The 21,325-nt window shown below is 42.7% G+C and overlaps 1 protein-coding gene across 1 annotated transcript in view; it reads left to right on the top strand.

Annotated features, from left to right (window-relative positions):
- Nucleotides 1–421: 421 nt before the first annotated feature.
- The window catches only part of MEGF10 (multiple EGF like domains 10), a 124,412-nt gene continuing 103,508 nt past the window's right edge, over nucleotides 422–21,325 (top strand). Inside the window, exon 1 of the mRNA XM_080972357.1 lies at nucleotides 422–434. The gene's annotated coding sequence lies outside the window, so the exon portion shown is untranslated. The remainder of the gene's footprint in view (nucleotides 435–21,325) is intronic.

The following is a 21,325-nucleotide window of genomic DNA, read 5'->3' on the forward strand; positions in this document are numbered from 1 at the left end:
CCCCAATGAAATGGTGATTTTCTTGAGTCAAAATGAGAGTACATTTTTTTTTTAATATAAAAAAGCACTGTCCCTACCTGGAGATGTTAGGGATTGTACCTGGAACCTCCTGCTTGTGAAACAGATTGCCTAATGCTGTGTATTACACATTTCATATTGTATTTAAAAGGAGATTAGGGTGGTTATCTTAGAAATCAAGATAATCTGAAATGGAGATATGAATGTGAACAGAGATGTTTCAACAAGATGTTTCAGACAATCAGGTGCCTCAAAGTTCTGAAGAACTTTGAAGACTGAGGAGCAGTGTCCAGGTAGGTGGGTTGTCAAGGTAACAGTGACCTGCCCTCCTTTGTGACATCTTTTTCAATTCTGGCTTAAAGGTCACAAACCAGAGGTGTCCAGTCCAGGAGTCAGGAGTGGTAGGAGCAGTGAGAGTGAGTGTCCATGGGCGTGTGCGAGAGGAGAAGAGGATTTATATTTTGTTTTGATATTTACACATTTTCATCCATCTTTTTATTTAATGCTTCCCATAGCCTTGTGTATTTTTAGACTGATATTTAGGGGTGGGGTTGTGGTAGCTTAGGTGGGTTTTAGGGAGGTAGAAAACATAGGTTTTGGTTGTGTGTGTTAAATTACCTTTCTACAGAGAAACATCATAACGTTAAAAAAGTAAGTAGGATTTCACTGGGTTAAAGACTTCACTTGAAAGCTTGCCATGTATTACATTATATAAATAAAAGCATTGCACTCATTCCTCGACATGCAAGCAAAGCTGGATGGCAAAGTTGGATGAAGACTATTGCAGACAGCAGATGGCCCTGTTTTCAAATACATTTCTACAGGCGTTTAACAAAACACAGTTATTTCTCTTTGGCTGATTTTTCATAGTAATGACTTTACCATTTGGCTTTCGATTAATTTTTTGCAAAAAAAAAAAAAAAGTGTCCTCATTTGCAAAGCTGTTTGCATTCTAATTATGTGAATACTCTAGATTGATGCTACTGATATATAGAGAAGCCAGTCCCCTGAAACAGCCCATGGTGGTCTTGCCCTTGTAGAAGGGTTGTGGGTGAGTCAGAAAGTTGGCTGAAGTTCTCCTGTGCAGATAAACAAGTTCCAAAGAGGTGGAATGTGCCCGCGTGTATTCCCTGTGAATATTGGGTAAATACTGTGCTCCGTCTACATTCCTGTGCTCTTCTCTTCTTCTTCTCTTTGGCGATCACTCGTAGCCGAGTAAGATTCTCTTCCATGAACACGGTCTTAACAGTGAATCAATAAGTGACTGTGGAGGCCAATTTTGGATCCACATGTCCCCATAGTGGGGACATAGGTTTCCAGGCAGGAGTTGATCATGATGAGGGTTTGCCAAGCATGCCTTCCTCTTAGCATGTTTTTCCCTTTCGTCCTGAGTTTGAGTGTTTGGTAAACGCTGTTCTCCAACTGGAGCGCTTGCAGGCCAATGTTTCCCAGTTGTCAGTGTTTATACTATATTTTTAAAGATTTGCCTTGAGAGAGTCTGTGAACCTCTTTTGTTGACCACCAGCATTTCGCTTTCCATTTTTAAGTTCAGAATAGAGTAGTTGCTTTGGAATATGATAATCAGGCATCCAAACAACTTGACCAGTCCAGCGAAGTTGATGTTGAAGAATCATTGCTTTGACACTGGTGATCTTTGCTTCTTCCAGTACACTGGCATTAGTTTGCCTGTCTTCCCAAGTGATGTGTAAAAATTTCCGGAGACACCATTGATGGAATCTTTTGAGGAGTTGGAGATGGCGTTTAGAAGTGGTCCATGTTTCACAAGCATACAGTAAGGTTGGTAGTTCAATAGCTTTGTAAACAAGCATTTTGGTTTCCCTGCAAATGTCCCGGTCCTCAAACACTCTGCATTTCAATCGGGAGAAAGCTGCACTCACAGAGCTGAGGCGATGCTGGATTTCGGCATCAATGTTGACCCTTGTGGAAAGATAACTGCCCAGGTAGGAGAAATTTATTTATGCATACTTTCCTGGGAGCAAGTCCCATTGTATTGCCAACAAAATAGAGTCAGAAAAGAACAGCAGTGGAACAAAATGATGCAGAAATAATTAGGTGGTAGAGTATAAAGTATAAGACATCCCTACACAATGGTGTTTTATATTGAATGTATTAGTTGTAAGCAGTGCTTTAATCTGCTGCCTGACCTCCTTTGACAATCCTTCTAGCTTCTGTAGATGTAATTTGGTTAAAATTGGTGGCCGGGAGTCCGTTGGTGTAAACTTATGTAAGGGCTCCCTCGATTTCCCCCATAATTCGAGCAATGCCTGTTGGAATGGCTGTCTAGTTAGGCAGCTAGTTTTGATCAGAATAACAAAGTATAACAAGCCTATATTTCAGTATGGTATCCCATTGGCATGAAATCTACTGTGCCAAATCTTATGGATGCAATCTGGCCAAACAGAAAATTCTTATGAAGGATGACTGAATTATAGCAGTTCAAAAATGGTGTGTGTGTGTGTGTGTGTGTGTGTGCCCATCTGTGGAGAACCATCCCAAGGGCTGCATTCCCTCATGGGCAGCTTTCTGAGGACCACATGCCAGTAGTGGTCTGGGCAAGGGGTAAAAGTGAGTGAAGCAATGGAAGTGATTTTTTAATTTTGCCCACTCCTGCCATGCAAAACTCAGGTGTTTCTGCATTCTCACATCCATCCATTCTCCACCAGGTAAGCAAGAGGCATTATCATAGTTCAAGGACACTGGCAGAAGCACTTGAGGAAGGTGTAATGAGGTTCCTCACCTCTGGTGTAAATTATATTTAAAACAAAAGAACGTGAGTCTTCTTTTTGCTGGTTTAGTGTAAATCTGTTGTGTTATCCTAAAGTTTCATGGTATCCATTTTAATTGGTGATTAGGCTCAGTGCAGCTTATTCAGCTATGCACATGCGTGTTTCCCTGACGCAGAGTGATCTGGATGCGTTTGTGAAATAATAATAATATAATAATTTATTATTTATACCCCGCCCATCTGGCTGGGTTTACTCAGCCACTCTGGGCAACTCCCAAAAGAAGACAATATGTGCTGCTTCTATGTACGTTTGTTTGTAATTTGCTGCAGTGTGCTGCTTTTGGTGTGCATTGTGCTCATATTTTCAGAGCCTACTTCTGCCTGTCCTTGTCCATCATTTTTGCTGCTGCTGGTGTTTGTTCGTGTCCTACAGCTGCTCATATTAGTTTGTTAAGTGGTCTTCCTGTCTTTTCCATTATGTGGCATTGCCATGATGTGCTGCTGCATGTTTGCTCATGCGCCTGGTTGTAAGCAACAAGCTGCTGCCTGGCAGTATAGTCATTTACTCATGGTGTGCTCTTACCTCTGTTTGCCTGTGTATGGCCATGATGTTGTGCTTCCTGTTGGCCTGATGTTGGCCTGACACACATTGCTGCCCATGTTTTCTTGCGGTGTGCTAATGCCTATCTTTGCCTATGACATTCTGATGCCTTATTATGATTATTATTAGCCTCTGTTGAGTCATGATGTGCTGCAATAATAATAATAATAATAATAATAATAATAATAATAATTTATTATTTGTACCCCGCCCATCTGGCTGGGTTTCCCCAGCCACTCCGGGCGGCTTCCACAAAGACCAAAAATACATTAAGATGTCACACATTAAAAACTTCCCTGAACAGGGCTGCCTTAAGATGTCTTCTGAATGTCAGGTAGTTGTTTATCTCTTTGACATCTGATGGGAGGGCGTTCCACAGGGCGGGCGCCACTACCGAGAAGGCCCTCTGCCTGGTTCCCTGTAGCTTTGCTTCTCGCAATGAGGGAACCGCCAGAAGGCCCTCGGTGCTGGACTTCAGCGTCCGGGCAGAACGATGGGGCTGGAGACGCTCCTTCAGTTATACTGGACCGAGGCTGTTTAGGGCTTTAAAGGTCAACACCAACACTTTGAACTGTGCTCGGAAACGTATGAAAGCCCATGTTTGCTTTTGTGTAATGTTTGCCCAAGATGTACTGCTGTCCATGTTTTCCAATCAAAAGATCTACCCAAGTTTTCTTGTGATACCCATTTGCCCTCTTTTGCCTATGACATCTTGCTAACAACATTCAGATCTGTTGCCCATGTTTGTCTGTGCCATGTTGCTGATTATTATGTGCTACTGATTCTCATGTATGTCTAGGATGTGCTGCTTCCAGTGTTTCTCTAAGATGTGCTTCTTCCCTTGTGGGGCTGACTTTGTGTGTTCTTGCAAGAAAATTCACCTCTTGTTGCTGAATTTCCATTGCAAGAGAGTTTTATTAGTAGTCTGCTTTCGCTGTTAGTTTTGACAGTATTTTAGCAATTTTGGGTGGGCTGCCTATTTCATCAGTTGCTGGTCTCCCACTTTATGAGCATTTTTACTGAATGGTATTCCTGTATTTTATGGTAAGCTGCCTTAAAAGAGCTTCCTCTCAAAGGAGGCATAGAAACATTTGAACTATTTTTGTGTGTGCCCAGAGCCCTGTTGTCTACATGTGCTGCTGTCTGGGATATGATCTTACCCCTGTTTATCCAAGTTTGGGAGTGACACAGTACTGCCCATGGTTAGTCTGTGGTCTAAACCACTGAGTCTCTTGAGCTTGCCGATCAGAAGGTTGGTGGTTCGAATCCCCAATGGGGTGAGCTCCCATTGAAGTGTCAATATGATTGTATAATAATAATAATAATTTTTATTTATACCCCGCCCTCCCCAGCCAAGGCCGGGCTCAGAGCGGCTTACAAGCAATAGTAAAAACAAGTTGAATGATTACAACTTAAAAACAAAATTAAAATACAACATTAAAATATTGAAACATCAAAATATTAAAATATAGCCTCATCGCAGGAGGAGAAGGAAAGGAAAAAAGAAAGAGAGGGAAGGGAATCAAATTGGCCCCAAGCCAAAGGCCAGGCGGAACAACTCTGTCTTACAGGCCCTGCGGAAAGAAATCAGATCCTGCAGGGCCCTGGTCTCATGAGGCAGAACGTTCCACCATGCCGGAGCCAGAGTTGAAAAGGCCCTGGCTCTGGTTGAAGCCAATCTAACTTCCTTAGGGCCTGGGACCACTAGGGTGTTGTTATTTATGGACCTTGAGGCTCTCCATGGGGCATACCGGGAGAGGCGGTCCCGTAGGTACGAGGGTCCTAGGCCGTGAAGGGCTTTAAAGGTCAAAAGCAGCACCTTAAATCTGACCCTGTACTCCACCGGGAGCCAGTGCAGTTTGAAAAGCACTGGGTGAATATGCTCCCATGGCAGAGACCCCATGAATGATAAATGAGTGAAATTTATAAACTTAACAAGTATAAACAAAAAACAACAACAACAAAAAACTTGACAAGTATAAAGTATATCAGGAAGAGTGGATTAAATTTAATGATTACTTAGTTAAATATGCTAAGTTAAACTAACTGAAAACAGCTTGCAGATACTTAATTGGCTTACGATTTTATTTATGTTAAGGGATGAATTAATATGTTTAATTTCACAATAATGTGAAGATTTAAGGATGTTAATGTTTAAGTTAAATTTTATAAGAACTGTGATTTGGAAACCTGTTAAAAGGATATGCAATGAAATTCAACCAAGGGGAAGTGAGGAAGTCACTTAACAATGTTAATAAGTTCAATTTTTAATAAGGCTATGATTTATGTTTGTTTGTCTTATGTGTTTGTTTGTTTATAATGTTGTGAAAACCAATAATGTTTTTTTGGAAAAAAAGACAAGTATATATATATATATAAAAAACTTGACAAGTATAAATAAAAAAAATAAAAAGGGGGGGGGGGCTTCTTAGTTTCCCGCCATCGCCCTGAGGGAACTTGAGGCAAAAGGGCGTCTCCCCCACTCCCGCCCCGCGCATGCGCAAAGTTGGCCGCGCGTGCTAACAGGCTCCGCCGCGACGGGGCGGGCCGAGAGATTTCGCCTTCGCCTCACGACCTCAGGCGGCGACACCTGTTCCTTAGGCTAAGCTAAGCGCGGCGGCGGCGACATTGGCATTGGTCGTCCCCGCGCTTCTCACTGCCGCGCCCGGGACGGAACTTCCTCGGCCGCCTCCGCCTCAAGTTGGCTTTGGGGCAGCCTCCGCCGCGGGCCACCTGCGCTCAGCCTCGGCCAGGGAGGAGCCGGGAGAGGCGCGAGTTCCCCCCCCGGAGGCGCCGGCTTGGCTCGTTTGTCCCCTCCGGCGCCCCGTCGGTTATCGCAGCCGCCTCAAGAGTCGCTTCACCTCAAGCCGGGCAAAGTTGAGGCTCCGGACCGGGAGTTGTCGTCGCTCGGACCGGGCTCGGGAGGAAGCGCCATGGCGCCTCTGGCGAACGGCCTGTAGGGGAGCTGGGCTTTTTTGGGGAAAGGAAAGAAGTCGCTTCGCCTGAGGAGACGAGTCCGCCCGGCGCGCCGGCAGCTCCGCTTACAGCAGGTGAGGGACTGGCGAAGGCGGGAAAAGCGCAGGTGCCTCCGCCGCTCGCTTCGCGCCTGTCCGGAGGGGGAATCGCGGGCGCGGGTTGGGAGAAGACCCCAAAGAAAGGGGGAATCCTCAACCCCATCCCGCACACGGGTATCGCGTGCGGAACTTTGAGGCCCCACCACCACCCGATCGTCTGAACAGAGCCGCGGACCCACGCGTGGACGCCACAAACACGCATCGGCCCGGGGCTCTGTTCAGACGATCGGGTGGGGCTGCTGCTGCCGCCGTTCATGCGCACGGGAGCTGCCCGTTGGAGGTCAGGCGACGGGGCGTACACAGGTATTGCGTGCGTAACTTGAAGACGGCGCGTGTGTGTCGGTCCACGCGTCGGTCCGGGGCTCCGTTCAGACGATCGGGTGGGGGGGGGATGTTGGGAGTGCTGCGGCCGTTCACGCGCACGGGAGCTGTCCGTTGAAGGTCAGGCGACGGGGCGGAATTGGGGTGGGGGGCTAAGGTTCGGGCTAAAACTATGCCGGCCTCCCCTGGCGGTTGGTTGTCTGAATGAGACTCGTTTGGACCCGTCGGGAGAAACGCGGTAGGGGAGGTAGCGCTGCTCTGCGCAGGGGCGGACATCGGGGTGTCAAAATTCGGGGCAACCTCCCCCCCCCCCCCATAACCATGGATGCAAATCTCATTACAAATTTGGGTGTCAAAATTCGGTGCCTCACACCCCGCATGGTGGGGGGAGGGAGCAGGGAGCAACTTCCTCCCCCCCAACCCCCCCCCCAAGGAAATAAATAAAAACGCCTAACTGAAAGTAGAAATTGTAGAAGGGCTTTGACAGGTGTTTTTTCTAAACGCTTGGGGTGGAAAGGAAGTAATTTAAAACTGTTGCTTCATGGCTGAGTTGGGATTTGAACCCAGATCTCCTAGGTCACAGTCCAACCCTCTTCTAGCCAATATACTGCACTGGCTCTCCCCAAAGACTCTGAGAAATTGTGCATGCATGTTCCTCTGCTGAAAATTTGGGTGTAATGTTCTGGTGTTTGTATTTAAAGTTCTCTGACAAAGTAATAAATGTAATAATTGTAAGCGCAGTAAAATAATAGTAATAATAATAAAATTGTTGCTGAGCCGTTTCATGCTGGATCCCCCAGGCAGTGCCAGACAGAGGATGGTGACAGGTGGGTGTCTTGCCCCCCTTTAATAAATCTTGACGGTGCCAATGTCCCTCTCCCCGCCTCTCTTGCTCCATTCTGAATAATAGTTGTGGGGTCCACCGTGGTGTTCAAGGTGTGGTAGGGGTTGCAGGGCCACATGGACAGGCCTCGCCCCTTGATGTCCATGTGTCCAAACTCTTTTGGAAGGGGTTATTTTGTTGTGCACCTGTGGAGCTGCTCCACGGGAGAAGGGGCTGCGGTGCGATAAAGGTCTCTCCTTGCTTGGAGGGACTCTGTGCTCAGAACTTAGTGTGCAAATAGAACTCCTCCTGATGTGTTTTGGACACTGAGGAATGCGACTGCGGTGCATAGTGGCGACGGGAAGTGAAGCTTGCCTGCTGGTCCCAGGACCCTCTCCACATGTTTGGATACATGGAGGAGGTCATGTGAGCCCCGCCTAGTCAACTGTCGAAAGAGACATGTATGCCGTTGGCACACACAACTTTCACACTAGATGGGACACCCCTGTAGGAACATCATTGTGGGCAAAGTAGTCTTGTGAAATGAACTTTTTTTTGGTAAACAAATGGAGCACAGCAGCCTACTTATCTCTTCAAGTAAATCTGATAAATAATACTTTTGCCTATAAAAGCTAATTCCCTACGTTTCCAAGGCGGCACACTTTCTACTGCTGTCGGTGTACTGGGTGCACTTTGCCTATTTGTCTTTGTTGTTCCACTTTCTCCCGTATCCATTGTGACTTTTTCCTCTATTTAAATGAGCTCCTTCTAACAAAAGGCTTGTTTTGAGAAAGAAAACTCCTTGTCCCCATCTCCTCACCCCTACCTTCCTAAGTTCGTGCAGGAATGTCTTCTACTCAGCATGCACTTTGTGTTTCTTGAGGGGTGGGCTGTCGGTCTGGGTTGTTTTGCTGATAGTTCAGCACTGGGTTTTAAATGCCTGGCTAGCTCAACATCCTATACAGCTGCTGCTTTGCTCTAGAGCTGGAGAGAGAAAACTTTTGACCGTAGCTGTAAAACTTTGTTTGTTTTCGTTTCATGTGATCCATATATTTCTTGCTGAGAATGGCCTAAAAGGAATACTTTAATTTGTGGAAGCTTTGGTTTCGTTCCAAACTTTGTTGGCAATGCTTGTGAAATAATTAAAAAGAAGAATGCTCAGAACAAGTGCAGAATACCTTTTCCTGACCTGATTAAGTTCCAGGATGGAAAACAGGGATATCTAACTACTTTAAGCCCCAGAACCCCTCTCTATTTTTTAAATTAAACTGTCTATGTATGTTGTAGACTGGTTCCCTGCATCAAAATGTATCTGTCTTTTAACTGAAAGGTGTTACTGTAAATGCTGCTGCTGGGTTTTGATTGATTTTATCTGGGTTTGGTTGTATTTGAAAATATTTTTCCTGGAGCTAGCTTACTTTAAACTGGTTGTCTTATTGTAATTATGCCACTATTTTGCATAGATGCTAACAACCCACTGGTGTAGTTTATTTGATTTTACAAGAAATGTAGACTTGATCAAACACTACAAAAGCTATCTGAGTTCTCAATGCCATCTATGGTGCATTGAGAATTACAACTCTATTATTTACTCTAATAGTGAGCAGCTGATTTTCCAGTGTTGATCCTTATGTAAACCAAAGTGCCACCATCCACACAAAGGAGGGAAATATCAGCAGTCTTGTGGGAACCCCAGACTTTGCAGAAGTACAACAAATATAGGGAAAGCCCACTGTGATGGCAGTGGGGAAACCACCCCAAACTGCCCATTGAGGACTGTGTATGCTCAGTGAGCAAGGCCTGCTAATTGACTGCAAGGGGCAAGTGCAGAAAGTCTGGGAGAGTTAATGGAGTATTCTTGAAAAAGTACATGCTTGGCTGCTTTGAACCCTGAACAGAACACTCCATACTGCAGCATTTTGTTGCAGGCTTCATTCTAATAACGGTGTGTTACAAAGTCAGAAGGTTTTAATTGCCCCAAGCACCACTCCACTGGCAGTATTAACCTTTGTATATGTGGTATGGTGTAGAGTTAGTGCTTAAAAACTATGAGTACATGTAATTATATACAAAATCAGGAATTAATGGAATGCTTCCACTGTTTCCATGGCCATTTATAATTGATGCATAATCAATCACATAAGCCAGTGGACTGCATAGAACACAGAGCAGGATGTGTCTTGCTTTCCTAGAAGTCAGGGTGGGAAAATGTCAGTGCCTTTCCCCTCATGGGACTGCTGTATTGGAACTCTTGCACATCAAGCAAGAAAACTGTAATGTTTCTCCATTCTAGGCTGTTTTTTGAGGGTGGGTGGGGTTGTTGTCTCCTGAAGATTGATGAATAACAGAAAAAACATGTTTCATAGTCAAGATCTATTGACATGGAGGATTTGCAGCAGGGAATAGATATTTCCTTGTTACTCAGACACTTGCTGGGGACAAATGCGGCGGAGGGGGCAGCTGTAGTGAGAAAGCTAAGTTCATTTCTCTGTCCTACTACAAGCCTGCAACACCAACAAGCTTCTTTTGTGCCCCTTTCGCTGCCTGAGGCATGAGGCCTGGGCATCCTGATGGATGGCTGCACACAGTACTTCTAAAAGACTGAAAATGTGCTCCTTTTGTTCAGTGGTAGATCTGGGTCAGGGGAAAAGGATCAGGGAGAGGTGTCATACTGTCTGTTTCAGTCTTCCTCTCTGAAGACCAGAAGCCCATTTCATCCACTATCTTGTTCTCAAAGTGGCCAAACAGAACACAGCCACCATAATTAGTTGCCACTGAGTCCCATTAGGGAAAAGGGTGGGGTATGTATGAATGAAAGAGTGAATGGTAGACTTTTTATCAATCCACAAATTTTCCCAGCCTGCTTTTAATAAAACTTTCCAAGTTGGTGGCTATCATTTCATCCTGTGGCAGTGAATTCCACAGTTTAATGATATAGTATGTGAAGAACTGCCTTCTATTGTTTGTTCCGAATCTTCTAATATTCAGCTTCATTGGATGACCCCGGGTTGTAGTGTTAGGAGAAAGAGAGTAAAATATCTCTCTACCCACTTTCTCTGCATCACACATACCTTCATCATGTCATCACCCCCCCCTTTGGAAACCAATGGATGGTGATGATGGGAGCCAAGAAGACCTGGCCTCCCTCTTGCAAGTGCTTTGGTAGGAGATGCAGAGACATTAGCCCTGGTAGGGTGTGATGGTGGAGCTCTTCTCCAGCCTCAAGCATCTGTGTCCTATGAAGAATAGGAAGGATTCCAGAGGGTGGGGAGGGTGCTCGCCAACTGATAATTATTGAGGATAAAAGAGGCACAGCAGTCTGAACTTTTATTGAACAAGGTTGGTTGTTAAGCGAAGACCTGTGCAGATGTTTCACAGAATTAGAATTGTGTGAGGAGAGAGCAGAGTATGCTAGCTACCCAGGTGCCCCACCACCCTCTATGCATTGGAGGGCAAATGCCTGCAGTGAGGTGCCTGCTGTGCTCGCTGAGGCTTCTGGCATGATTTAGATCTCTCAATTATGCACCTGCAACATGTGGAGAGTGCTGGCATTGGGGTTATGATGCATAGGGTGGCTAATGTGTTCTTGCTCTCTCCCTGATCACAAGGAGGAGAATGCCTTCATAGGAGTGAGTTTGAGAGTATCAAAGAGACAAACAGGTGCCAACATTTTTATTCATTGAAAGCCTCCATTATGGCTGGCTTTGGGCTGTTATGTTGGGCTCTCCATTGATTTTGATGGGAGCATTTTAATAGATGCCATTTTTGTTGTTGGCATATGACATTTGCATAATTTGGGCTAGGACTACTTCTGACTGAGAATAGGATCCCGATCAATTCCCCTGCCATGTCCCTTCATCCCTCTTCTTCTCTTTGCACTAGCACAATAGTCTTAAACCTTTTCAGAGCCAGGTCCCACTTTCAACCCAAACACTCATTTGGTGACCCATTTCTTAACCTTCTATATATTTACATGGTGGCAGTGCTCCTGTTGCGATCCAACTTGGATGAAGCTGTGACCAACTAGTGAGCCCTGACCCACTAGTTAAAGACCAGTGCCCTAGCAGACTCCTGACAGTGCAAGGTTCAAGCCAGTCATTGCTTCTCCTCTGTCCAGTGGCATGCATCTTTCCACTGATATAGCATTGTGCTCTGTTGGAATAAGGGTTTTATGAGCTATCCTATCCTGCCTGGTGGCTTTCAGATAGGACATTCATTTACAACTGCCTTCACCAACTAGGTGCCCTCCAGATGTTTTGACTGCAACTCCCATCAGTTCCAGTCATCACAAACTCTAGGCCTCTCTGTCTGGCCCCCAGGACTCTCTCCAAGCCATGCTTCCTCCTCAGCCGCACCCTTTCCCCCTGGTTACAGGTAGGTAGCCATGTTGGTCTGCCGTAGTCGAAACAAAATACAAAAATTCCTTCCAGTACACAAAAGCTCATACCAATAACAAACTTAGTTGGTCTCTAAGGTGCTACTGGAAGGAATTTTTTCTTTCTTTTCCCTTGGTCACATCTAGACTTCATTGCTTGATAGAGTGGAATGTGTCCTTGGTTGGCTGGATAGAGGATAGCGAGAGCTATGAGAGCAGCCTGCTTTACAAAGGCTTTATCAGTGACTGCTCCCAGACTTTGGCACTCTCTCTGTAGGGAAGCTAGACAGACTCCCTCCTAGCTGTCCTTCCACAGGTAGGTGAAGAATTTCTTGTTCCAACAGGCTTTTTGGAATTGGACTGCTTTTCATTAAAGGGAGGATCCCACACAGTTTTTATTGTAATGATCTGTACGTTTTAAACAGATTTTATATGTGCATATAATTTAAATTCTATCACTGTTTAATTGTGTTTTAATGTTTGTTTGTTTTCTATACTTTTGGTGTTTTTTGCCGGGGTGTAAACAAATATAATAAAAAAAAAGTTTACATGTGTTGTTTTGCCCTTTTTTGCCTCTAGCAAAACAATAACAGTTTTCCCTCAAGGGCCAAGGCACTACTCTAGCCTTGTATCCAGTCTAGCCGACCTTGCTGAGCATAGCTAAGAAACTTAGCAATTTTGATAAAACCAGACTGAGTTTGCATATTATGTGAGCTGAAATGCTTGTAGAAAATGATCTGAAATCCTGTGTCCCACTAAACTTAAGATTTATTTGGGGAAGTTGGCTTTGGGAAAGTTGTTCAGATGATGATGTGGTCTTTGGTCTGAAAAAAGTTCCCCACCCTGGAATAGACTTACTGGGTTGTATTCATCATAAAACTAAGGAAATTGCTCCACCAGCTGATGGAACAACCTCTCCCGCCTCCTTTATGAGTAGATTTGTGGAGGGTGCAGGGAGAAGAGTCCCATTGTGAGAGTGGGCATCATTGTGCTGGTTTCCACTTGTTCAGTGATTTAGTTGCATATGACCCACTGAAATCAATGAGCAAGTATACTGTATTAAGTTTCATAGATCCACTCTGTGTATTACTTAGGTCGATAGCACCCTATATTCTGGTGACACTCATGGGGAAGCTTACATTTGGCTCCATCAGGAGCAGGACCTTTTTTGTAACAGCGCTTATGCGCTGTGTTTTCTTCTGGAAGAGTCCATACAGCTTCCACCATGCTCTTTATGAAGATGCGTGCGAAACCCTTGCTTTTTTAGGTAGCAGCTGAGAATTGTTGATGAACGCTGCTATGCCCCATTAACTTAGTACAGTCGTACCTTGGATCCCGAACGCCTTGGCTCCCGAATAAATTGGCTCCTGAATGATCGAAACCCGGAAGTGGCTTCCACGGCTTCCGATTGTCTGCAGGAGCTTCCTGCAGACAACTAGAAGTCGTGCTTTGATTTCTGAACATTTTGGAAGTCGAACGGATTCTGTTTGACTTCCAAGATACGACTATCAATGTTTTGTTATGTCATCACTTCTGTTTAATTGTTGACTGGGCTCATGTATTTCATTATTTTATGGTTGATTTTTGTTGTGTGTTTTTTTTGAGAAACAGTTGTATAGAAGTATTAAAAAATAAAATAAACACTGGTTGAGTGCAAATAAATCTAGTTAAGTTTAGTGGGACACAGGATTTCAGGTAATTTTCTACGAGCATTTCAGCTCACATAATATGCAAACTCAGTCTGGTTTTATCAAAATTCTTAGCTGTGTTCAGCAAGGTCAGCTAGATTGGATACAAGGCTAGAGTAGTGCCTTGAGGGAAAACTGTTATTGTTCAGCAACTTGGGATGGTTAATGACAAGTCTGGAGAAGTGAAAGTGCTCTGCGTTCGCACTGGATAAGCCACTTTGTTTTGTTTAAAAGAAATGTGTCCATTGACTGAGCTCTATATTTAATGCAAGACTGAAACTGAAAGCTGGCTTCACTCTTCATTTTTCCTTGTAAATACCCCTGAATGCCCAGTAACACAATTCAGGAAAAGAGCACACTTAATTAGCTATGTCTGATCTTCCTGATGTGCATGCACTATGGGATGCAACTGCTGTAACTGGATTTAGGAAAATAGTAAACTGAGTCGCCAGCATATATGTTCTCTTATGCTGCTGAATAATTTGTTTACATCTTTCAGGCTCAAGTTAGGAATGTCAGTTGATTGGCTATGCTGTAAACCTTTTTATCTGAGTATGCAACATACCATGGACCATATTTTCTCATGGTGCAGATTATAACAATCTGTACTCTTCAGCATGTGTTCTAGATTGCCAGTGGAAATTAATAGTTGATTCCATGTTTTTATTACATCCTAAATAGTATTACTTTGTATACTTTTATAAAATTATGACCTGTATTAAAACAATTTGGCTAACAATATTTCATTATTGGATAATTTTGTAAAACTGGCAAGTTTGGCTTTTAATTTCATCTTGAGCATAGTGGTTTACGTCTGTATTTGCGCATCACATCCAAAATGAGCAGCTGCTAGTTATTCCCGGTTCTGTATAATATGACTAATTTGTCTCAAGCTTGTTCCCACCAAAGAAGCTTCTACATCATGTGACAGGAACTAATTTTGGTGTTATTTGCTTCAACACAGTAAATAAAAGAGAGAACATGGATACTCTTCTTTGTAGGGTGGAAATGGTAGTACTGTAGAACACAGAGCAAAAACAACAATCGTAGCTCATTACAATTTTCTGTGCCTGTTTCTATAGTTCAACAGTTGGATCAGGGTCCTTTTTTTGTTGAGCAACAGCTGTTGTAAATAGCATGGGGTGACCCCACATTCTCAGGTTAGGGGAGAGAAAGGAAAACCTCTATCCATTTTATTCACTTCATGCTTAATTTTGTAAACCTCTGTCATGTCCTCTCTTGCTCATATTTTACACAATAGTCTGCATCTTATTAACATTTACAATGTTCAGGTTTTCTAATGGTGGAATGCAGTTTAAGTACCTGCCTTAGCTATTGTTCCTGTTTAATAATGTGATGCACTATTAGTGGCTGACAATTAGCCTTATTCCAGTGGTTTTACCACTTCATCATTTAACTCCTTCGGCTTTTCTTATATCATTGAAACATGAATTGTTTGTAAGTCCCCTTATCTGAAAGGCAGAATATAAGCTTTTCTTTGGCAAACTGTGTAGTATGTAAGGCATTTTGTTGAAGTCTGTAGGTTGTCTGGGTGAGCTTCTTTGCAGTTGTTTCTATATGGTGTCACATAAAGCCATAAGGCTGTGAAAAGTCAGTTTGTAATATTTATTATTTGTTTGATTTTATATGAATTGAGAGTTGCTGTTACACAGCAGACTCTCTTGATTTCCTTGCAGAAATCAAGCTGGGGTAATTCAGTCAGTAGAGCAGGAGACTCTTAATCTCAGGGTCATGGGTTTGAGCCCCATGTTGGGCAAAAGATTCCTGCATTGCAGAGGGTTGGGCTAGATGACCCTCATGGTGTCTTCTAACTCTATGATATTCTATTTTTTTGTTTGTTTTTGTTTTGGAGCTACTTGTTCTCTCTCTCCTTGAGAAAATGTTATTTTAGCTTTTCAAGCAAAACTAAGACCCTCTCAACCTTTTTGGAGTAATTTGGACCATTCTTGTTTCAAAAGGATATGATTGCCTACTGCAGGGGTGGTCAACCTTTTTATACCTACCGCCCACTAATGCATCTTTCTTCATGGTAAACTTTCCTTACTTCCCACCAGTGCTCGATGGAAGGAGGATTCAGCTTGTGCCGTAGAACCCTCTACCGCCCACCTAGAATCCTGAAACGCCCACTACTGGGCGGTAGGGACTATGTTAACAACACCTGGCCTACAGCATCAGACAGCGTCTACTTCATAAATCAGTTTAAGCATTTCTTAAATGGACATTTTACAGAGCTTGCTCAGTCAGTGATCTCCAGCCAGAGAAAGTGGGTGTAACCTTTAATTATTTCCTGGTACCTCTCAAGAAGCAAAACCCACTTGTGCTGTATTGAGCCTCTTTTTCACAGTGTTACATGGTTGTTGTTTTTTTAACGGATATAAATCTGTATGTATACAAACGTATACACTATTAATATTTAACTTTTTCAAACTTAGGAGCTACTTTTAACTAAACTCTGGAACTTAAAACCTGCTTTTCAATTTTTAAACTTTCAAGTCAGTGTTTCTGACTTTCAGACGGGGGTCAGCAACATTTCTGGGGCAGTAGGCACTTTACAAACTGGAGAAACTGTTTTGAGCACCACATGCCCACACTGCACCTTTTAAACACCCCTTTCAGTTTGCCTGTTAAAAGTGCAGGTGGCCTTCCTTCCTTGACATCTGGTATCAACCTATTTATACCAGTGCTACAACTTCCTTAGGCTGGGTTACAATCTGCTACTTGAAGAACAGTGGTCAGTCCTGTAGATACATAGGAAGCTTAGTCCTGTAGAAATATAGGAAGCTTCCTTACACTGAGTCAGACCAATGCTTCCAGCTAGCACAGTATTTTCTACACTGACTGGCAATAGCTTTCCAGGATTCACACAGGGAACTCTCCCAGACCTACCTGGAGATATTAATGTTTGAATTTGGAACTATCTGCATGTAAAACAGACATCTTAGCTATATCCTTTCCTTTGTGCTTAATATTCCTAGTAACCAGAACCGACTTTCCCATAGGGCTTAGTGGTGCGTTGCGCCAGGGTGCCGGCCTCTCAGGGCCCCCGCAGTGAGTGGGGGATGTTTCCCTTTCCCTGCATGCCCACCTGCGCCCCGCCAACTGTATGGCTGGCAGGCATGCAGCTTCCTTCCCAAGCCTCTGTGGGGATTGCTCTCCTGCAGCAGCATGGGGGAGAGTTGCACCCCCTCCATGTCTGGCAGTGCACAGCTTCGCCCCCCCCCCCCACTGTCTATGTTAATTTGGGGGTGCTGGGCAGATATTTGCACCCCAGCGCTGCATCTGCTAAAGATGACCCTGCTAGTAACAGACACGTATATTTTTGGAAAGTTGAGATACCATAAGCGTTTAAGACCACCTGAATCGTAATACATAATCAAAGGGTGAAGAAGTCAGCTGTAGTTCTGAAATTCTTGTTTCTTCCACTCGATTGTATAATGCTTGTACACAGCATGTTGCTTCCTTAACACTTGAAATTTTGGGTCTCAGGTACAAAAACACAAGCCTTTTTATTTTGAGTCATTATAATCATGTTAGAAACTCCCTGAATTATCAGAACCGTTTTTATCACAGTTCTCCAGAGCTGCATTAATCTCCTAAACTGATTAACTATGAAAGGAGTACAACAGTATTAATTATGAAACACAGAAGTAGGTGGTCTGTTGGAAAGCATGCTTTCCATTTTAAGCCTGGAGTAACAATCATAGTAACACAACGCTGCTCATGTGACAGTTAGACAAAGAAGCCATTATGCATGGCTAGCTGGAGATGCAGCCTGCTCAAACCTATATTCAGGCAAAACTTGGCAGATCCAAGCTTAGAAAGTCTACTTTGTTAACACTCTTCCTTCTTCCAGGCAGTTCTTCCAGGACTCCTGGGTTTCATTTCCTTGGGTTGACAAAAAAATGGGAGACTTACAGTATCCTTGTAATATTTGCTTTATGCAATATATGACGTACAAATAAAGACAATTGAGATTTAGAATCAAGCAGAGCTCTAAAAGCCAGCAGATTTTCAGAGAGCAACTTGTGTGGCCACCCCCAATGTTGCATCCTTTGTTCCAGCTAATTCCAGCTAGAAGCTTTTAGCTTTCTCTCAGCTTCTGCCTCTGTCTCCGTTTCAAACTCCAAAGTTAATTATTTCTCGCAAACTGTTTTAAGACTACCATAGATAGTCATTAAGAAATATTAATGTTCTTTTGTCAGTACTCAGATCGACGGTGATCAAGGCAGCTAAACTCATAACAATATTATGGGATCAGTCACAGATTAAACCAAAGAAGTCCAGATTTGCTTTAATTATCCTGCTCATAGTGAGATAACAGGTGCAGGTCATATGCAGTAAGTTAGCCAATGAGTTACATTTTGATGTTCCATGTTCCATTTTTACCCTTTAATGTGATACTGTCTTCATTGGCTGGCAGTCTCATAGATCAGGCAATGAAGGGATTATCAAATGAAAGGTTAAATTGGAAGCTGTAACATTAAAATATAAGGCATTATTGAACTTTTGCTTTGCTCCAATTTAGCCTTCCCCAACCTGTTGGCTTTCAGATGTTATTCCTGATCATTCCATCATTCGTGATCATTGGCCATGCAGGCTGGGGCTGGGAATATAAGAAAGCAATGTTTGTTTTACTTCCTTTATGTTCAGCACATGCATCATTTTTTTCCATTCCACTGCAATTCAGCTTCTGACAAAAGCTGTTATACATCTTGCTGTCTGCTGTGGTGGAATTTTATGTGCTTAATTACAGTTAATCATGCTACCTGACTCTAGTGCACTGCAATACAAATGGGGGTGGGGGGGTCATCATTTATGTATTGTTTTGTGGACTGAAAGCGCCAGCAGTGAATACCGATAGTATTTGTTCCAGAAGTGAAAAATAAAAATCAACAAACACTGGCAATTTCCACTCTTGTTTCTGTTTCCTTTGGAATTATCCAACATCCCTAGCTACAGTTGATGGGAACTGCCCTCAGAACATACCATGTTGAAGATAGCTGCACTTTTTTTTTATCCCAGTAATGAATCTCAGGGCAGTGCTATTTAACTTATCCTGCCATTTCTAGCATTTGTATTTTTGACTGTGTGTAAAACAGGCATTATATGTGTCCTTGCATTCATGCAGTATATTTTGAATCATCACCTAACAATGATTCCAAAATATAATTGGCCGGCCCATCTAGGGGCATATATATTTGAAAGCAAGCTTTCATATGCATATCCGTAGCTCGTTGAGGATTTCTGTGCATTTGATATTTGAACCTAAAAAGCATGCAGTGATGGCTACTATGTGATGAGATCATAGCAATAACACAAGAAGGGGAGAGAAAAAATCATTCATCCTGGATCCCCTGTAAAGATGACCAGCACAGTTCTCAGTGATGCTCTAGCTAGAGGTCACATATCGACAGCAGTTTACTGTTGTGCACATGTACTGCTGTATTGGAGCCACTGAGTCCTTCCTTGCTTGTTGATTCTGACTTCTAGCTTGTCTCATGATTCCTGGCTCCTGGCTCACCTCACACTGTTGCCCTCAGTCCAGTTCTGACAGACACCATAGAAGACAAAATCAATACTCAAAATGATAGTCTGGAACTCTGAACTGAAACCAGGAAGATGAAACACTCTGGAGATGAACGCCATATCTTGCATTTAGGTACAAATAAATGAAAAGCACTACTATAGTATGAAGGACACTGAGCTTGCAGCAGTGCACACAATCTAGGTGACTCAGTGGAATACAAGCTGAACATGAGCCAGTGGTGTAGTGCAGCTGTTAGAAAAGCTATTGCATTCTTTGTCTGTATCAACAGATACACAATGTCTAAATTACAGGAAGTAACAGGCCCCCCCCTTTTTTTGCATACATATGAAATACTTTATCAAGTTCTGGGTGCCACATTTTTGGAAGAATCTGGATAAACCAGAGCATGTCCAAAAGAGTGGTCTGGTAACCCATGGAAAAAAAATGCCTTGTAGAAGAGTTGAAAAAGCTGGGTATGTTTTGCCTACAGAAGAGAAGATTAAGAAGTGCGAGTCTTAAAATACCTCAGTGGTTTGTGGACATTTTGTACTACATTTGGGGAAAGATTCAATTAGCCTCCATTCTCTTGCATTCACTTTCCAATAGGTCTTTGCTGAATTTTCAGAGGAAAGAATGTGGTTCCACAAGTTGTGGAAAAAGGAGGTCCAGCCTATAATTCCTCATTTAAATCTTTGACAGTTCAAAGGGGAAAAGATTGCACTCTTTAAACCCCACTATCCCATCTAGTCATAGAACTAGACTATGTTTTAATATTTGAATCAAATCTGATCCTATACACTTGCAAAAATGTTTTCTTTTATGTAGTGTCACAATATCCAAGATGTAGTCAGAAATATTTTTCTACTTTGTTCATAAGTTTTCATCTGTGGATTTGTTGTTTAGCTTTCTGGCATGGGAGAAGATAGGAGGTTGAAAAACTTTGCTAAGCCTCAGCAACTTGATAGCTTAAATCAGAAGCCTTGCTGGGCTTGCTTGCAGGATTTGAATGAACTAGCAGCTCAGATTTAGCGAAGTTATCTTAATTAACCCTGACTTACACTACATTAATTGAATAATTGATGTTATAACTCACAAGGGTGTTTGCAGTGGTGAAAGGAAAACAAAAGCAGTTTCTTTGTCATTGCCAATGGAATTGTGTTAAATAATTTATCTTGTTTATTCAGTTAGCTGTCACTAATCTATTTAAAAAACTTTATTTATTTATATACATTTGGAAAAAGGTGTCAACAAAATTTGCTTCCAGGAGGATCATATAATCCACTGAGATATCTGAAACTCGGTTTTGCTGTTTAGTTGTGTTACAATTTATAAGAGAGGGTGATAGCCAGGTAAGGCATATTCAGAGTAGACCAATTGAAATCAATTTATATCAATTAAACTACTCAATTATTTGGTGATTTTAAACTAAGAGTAGTTTCATTTAAAGATTCCACTTTTTATACCATGAGCATTATTAAGAACAGGAATCTGAGTTCTTACTGTTATAATCACTACTTCCTATATTCTACAGATAACACATAAATTATCACACTCTCCTAGATTCACAATTTTGGCTAACCTCACTTTTACTTATAATGACTGTAAAATATGATTAAAGTAATGCATGTTGAAATATGCAAATTTTCCAAAAAGCCTAACAATTTGGAGCTACTAACACACTTGAATCAAGTCAGTGCAAGTCTCTAATGATTCCTGAGAATTGCCATCGATGATTTCTAACTAGGGAAGTAATCATGGTAAAACATGTTCAATAAACTTTTGATCATTGTCAGTGGTTAAGGAAAAAATTGAGGAGAATGTTAACACACCACAAGCCCTGAACCCAGAAACAGAGCCTGTCTAGGCTATCTGCTTCAGACATTCTTTCCATTGACTAGATCCAGCCTCCTAGGAAAAATGATCACTGTGACAACACAGCTGAATGGGTTAGAGTCGTTAGACGAATAAAGGCTTCACAAGTGTAAGGCTGAGATAGACAGCCTGTTTCTATTCTGTAAGAGGCAACTTTGAAGAGAAGGAGCTTTATTTAACCATTTTTATTTTTTTTAAAAAACACCCTTGTTTCTGAGTCATGCAGACATGGCGGGTGGGGTGAGTAAAAGGCATTGTG

Source organism: Podarcis pityusensis (assembly GCF_964106645.2).
Source record: "Podarcis pityusensis genome assembly, chromosome: 11".
Lineage (NCBI taxonomy): Eukaryota > Metazoa > Chordata > Lepidosauria > Squamata > Lacertidae > Podarcis > Podarcis pityusensis.